This window comes from Triticum aestivum, unplaced genomic scaffold (genome assembly GCF_018294505.1).
Source record: "Triticum aestivum cultivar Chinese Spring unplaced genomic scaffold, IWGSC CS RefSeq v2.1 scaffold136556, whole genome shotgun sequence".
Taxonomy (NCBI): domain Eukaryota; kingdom Viridiplantae; phylum Streptophyta; class Magnoliopsida; order Poales; family Poaceae; genus Triticum; species Triticum aestivum.
Window position 1 is genome coordinate 1 of NW_025238429.1, and position 4,253 is coordinate 4,253.

Here is a 4,253-nt window from a genome sequence, read left to right on the forward strand (position 1 = left end):
GTTTTAGCAACTGAATGACTGTTATAAAGTGGTGTTTGTAATATATACAGCTAAGTAATGTAGAATGTTCCAACATATCTGTTGGCTAACTCCGAATGGATCGTATTTTTTATCTCTTGGTTATTAGTAAATATATATATTTTTTGGTTTTTGCACAATGCTAACCATGGGCTTGTCGGATGGATCTCGGTCTCTTGTGATGAAGGAAAGCCCCAAGGTTGTGCTAGATCTACACCGTCGTTCAGTGCTGCAGGCCATGACACTACACATGGATGAGTGGCCTGTGTCAGAGTAATGGATACACTCGTAACTTTTTTCCTGACCTTGTTCCTTGTTTTGGATCTCTTTTGGTTGATGGCAGCAATTAGAATCTTATCCACGCTTCTGATTAACTCATGAAGTACAGGGACAAAACATGGTTGATTTTCTTATATGATTTCCTTATTCCTTATCTTCGTCCCCTGTTTTGTTCTTCCTATTATGTTGTTCAGTTGGTGCCTTTGCTCTAGTTTCTTACATGGCGGTGATGCTAAACACTTTCAGCAAGCATGCCAGTTATACTTCTTATAATTCATGACTGAAAAACCTATTATATAGATCTGAGCCATGACCTAGCAACATCAAACTTGTTTAGCTTTTGATTCTATGCTATGTTCTCTCTCCCCAGACATCAACCATGTGAAGAACCGACGATGCAGATGACCTCGGGATCCTGTTTACGGGATGAACCTGCCTAGAGGCGCTGCATCTACAAGACATCGACGGGCAAGTCTGAGGTTCTTCTTGAGCACATGAATCTTTTATTGTCTTGTTTTTTATCTCTATTTTCAGTCACTATAAGTTTGTAGTGATGGTTGTCGAGTTTAACTATCCTCTTACAAGTTCCTCTAATTTGCGGAAGAGGCTGAAAATCTCGGGAGACCATGTGTGGTCATCAGCTTCATCTCTTGTTCCTACGAGATGGGAGTTAAATAATGACACACGATTCCACCATGCCCAATGCATCCTTCAAAATCTATTAGCAAGAATTGAGAAACAAACAATTCCCAACTTAACTTAAAATGTGATAATATTTCCCGAAAAACAAAATAAACCACGTTCCAATGGCTTCAAGTTTTAGTAACCAATATCTAATAGCGGATATGAATCATGTAACATTGATGAAATTCAGAAGCGCAAGTCTTTCTTTCGTGCTATTGTTATGCATGTTTTCGCCATCGATGTCCAACTAGAATTTTCTACATCTAGATTTGTTAGTGAACCGTTGAACTGCAAATATTCGTGTAATCATGTTTTGTACTAGTGAAGGCAGTGACGAGTTGCAAAGAATGTTGTCGCTGTCGCCAGTAGCATAGTATTTGGTGCTGGTAGTATCAGCCAGCATTTGGCATCATTCTTAGAATTTCTAGTGTCTTATTGGATCCAGTCACTATATAAAACATGTAGTTTGTGAAGCTGCTTTGGTTTCTGTGTATATATGCACTGCAGTTTGCTCTACAGGAGGACTAGAGAGAAAGAGGATGTTTGGAAATCTCAGGACAAGGCCCTGTTTATTTTTCGGTCAGTTTTTATCAAGTGGGGGCCAATGTTGGTCTCGTGTCGGAGAGACACACTCAGGGATGTAAGCTTTGGAGTGTATTGTGTGCTTTCACTTACTCATTGTAGGTCCATGTCAAGTAGATTGGCTGAATCCTCCTTTCCTATTCCGAATGTTAGCTCGTTCAATCATTGGATATATAACTTGTATTGGTTGTATGGGGTTTTGTCCCAAAGCTAAAAGTCTCATCCTAGCTTAATTAACTGGAATATAAAAAGTGTTTAGTTCGTGTTTAAATTTGTCCGTGTTTCACTCTCATAGGCGAACCATTTGTGGTTTTGTGCTTGGGATGTATTCATCTCTCAGGTTAGGAAGTTATGAGGAGCCCATCCATAAACAAGAGGAAGTCCAGAATATGATAACTCTGAAAAAGAAAAAACTGTTTATTTTGTTAATTAACTCTTGCTCTCTTGGTTGATGCATACACATTGGCTAACTAGTACTGATAGTTATTCAGCTATTAGAGAAAGATCATACAGTACTTTTACTCCTTCCATTGGCATGTAAGCAACATGAATATTAGGTTTTCACTAAGTATATATATCATCTAATTGTAATTTGCCAAAGAGCATATTTAATTCTCATTTTCCATATAATTAGCATTTTTAGTTGTAGCCAACTAGCGACCCATTTCAGTGCTTTGCACGTTGGTGCCGAGCTAGTATGCATGTATATTTATTCTTTGCAAACATGGATACCATCTTGGTACGGATGCCAACATAGCATGCATGTGTGCTTACACTCTTTTGGTGATTCATGTCAACTTAATGCAGATTATTTTGCTTGTTTTCAGTGAAGCGGCTCTATCTAGATTCAACGCATGAATCTGCCTGCACCCCAGCATGCGCCGATGAGCCGTTGCCCCACACCTCGTAGTGGTGTGGGGTGGTGGTAACCGTATGGCAACATCAGTGTCGTAACCTCTATGTGAGGCAACTACGACTCGGTAGACTACCTCCTCCATGCCCACTACCACGTCTCCCACTGCAGTGCGATGGCAATGTTTCGATCACAACCGTGGCGGTGGTGGCTGCCTCGTCTTGGTTCAGGTGAGTTACTGGTATCCCTATGTCCTGTGCCATGAGATGGTCCGGCCATTGAGCCGTGGCTGATTGTGTTAGCGGCCATCGAGCCAATGATTTAGGGTTTGGGTAGTGATGATAGCATCATTGAAATTGGTCCCAGTGCTGGTTAGGCCCTGGTCCCAGTGCTGGTTTGGCCTTGGTGCTAGAATATAAGCTATTTGTTGGTGTTTGGTACTTATTCCCTCCGTCTGAAAAAGCTTGCCCCTCAAATGGATGTATCTAGCACTAAGTTAGTGCTAGATACATCCAATTGACGGACAAGCTTGGGACAAACTTTCTCGGACGGAGGAAGTAATTAGGATCTTGGCATGCTACTGTCCATGGTGTAGAATTTGATACGAAAGGAACAAATCCTTTTACAACACTTGCTCTAATGTTTGGTAATTGGCCATGTCTAATATATTTAGTATCATGCTGAGGCTGTGCTGGGATCCTACCCTTCGAGCCGTGATAGTTTTTAGGGTGGGGTTTGGCTAGTGGGATGATCCTACCCTTTGAAAGTCATTATATTCGAAGATGGTAAATGGGACAGCGAGTACAAGTCATCTTCAATATCGCCATCATGCATGGCACGTTTCTGCAACCAACCGGCGAAAGTCATCGTTTGTTCACGTGTAATCCAGTCGTCAGACTTCTCCGGGTGTTTGGAGTGTAGAAAATTCTTGTGTTCCTCCATATACAGAGCCACCAACGCGGAATTCTGTAGAACTATGTAGTGTGCTTCAGTGAGAGAATGCCCATCCATACATATTATTTGATCCCCTCCTAGCGTGCCTTTTCCATCTAGTCTGCCCTTATGCCGCGATTCATGAACACCAATCGGCTTAAGGTCAGGAATAAAGTCAACACAAAACTCAATGACCTCCTCATTTTCATGGCCCTTCGAGATGCTTCCTTCTGGACTAGCACGGTTATGAACATAGTTCTTCAAGACTCCCATGAACCTCTCAAAGGGGAACATATTGTGTACAAATACAGGACCCAAAATGTTAATCTCTTCGCAAAGGTGAACTAGGACGTGCGTCATGATGTTAAAGAAGGATGGTGGGAACACCAACTCGAAACTGGCAAGACATTGCACCAAATCATTCTGTAACCTTGATATGATTTCTGGATCGATTACCTTCTGAGAGATTGCATTGAGGAATGCACATACCTTCACAATGGCTAATCGAACATTTTTCGGTAGAAGCCCCCTCAATGCAACCGGAAGCAGTTGCGTCATAATCACATGGCAGTCATGAGTCTGGAACTTTTTCTCTGCCATATTTATTATTCCCTTTATATTTGACGAGAAGCCAGACAGTACCTTCATGCTGAGCAGGCATTGAAAGAAGATTTCCTTCTCTTCTTCGGTAAGAGCGTAGCTGGCCTGACCCTGATGTATGTCGTCTTTTCCGTGCATACGTTGCTGGTCCTCCCGTGCCTCTGGTGTATCTTTTGTCTTCCCATACATGCCCAAGAAGCCAAGCAGGGTCACGTAAAGATTCTTCGTCACGTGCATCACGTCGATTGCGGAGCGGACCTCTAGGTCTTTCCAATAGGGCAGGTCCCAAAATATAGATTTCTTC

At 42.1% G+C, this 4,253-nt stretch overlaps 4 non-coding genes and 1 pseudogene across 4 annotated transcripts; all 5 read left to right on the forward strand.

The window, feature by feature from the left end:
* The first annotated feature begins 150 nt into the window (after window positions 1-150).
* On the forward strand, window positions 151-306 carry LOC123176633 (small nucleolar RNA snoR134). The gene has a single exon (XR_006488606.1). It is a non-coding gene; the product is annotated as a small nucleolar RNA snoR134 (small nucleolar RNA).
* A 49-nt stretch (window positions 307-355) lies between these two features.
* LOC123176632 (small nucleolar RNA U36a) lies at window positions 356-442 on the forward strand. The gene has a single exon (XR_006488605.1). It is a non-coding gene; the product is annotated as a small nucleolar RNA U36a (small nucleolar RNA).
* Window positions 443-515: 73 nt separating this feature from the next.
* On the forward strand, window positions 516-610 carry LOC123176629 (small nucleolar RNA Z223). The gene has a single exon (XR_006488603.1). It is a non-coding gene; the product is annotated as a small nucleolar RNA Z223 (small nucleolar RNA).
* A 59-nt stretch (window positions 611-669) lies between these two features.
* On the forward strand, window positions 670-778 carry LOC123176630 (uncharacterized; annotated as a pseudogene).
* A 104-nt stretch (window positions 779-882) lies between these two features.
* Window positions 883-988, forward strand: LOC123176631 (small nucleolar RNA snoR97). The gene has a single exon (XR_006488604.1). It is a non-coding gene; the product is annotated as a small nucleolar RNA snoR97 (small nucleolar RNA).
* Window positions 989-4,253: the final 3,265 nt, after the last annotated feature.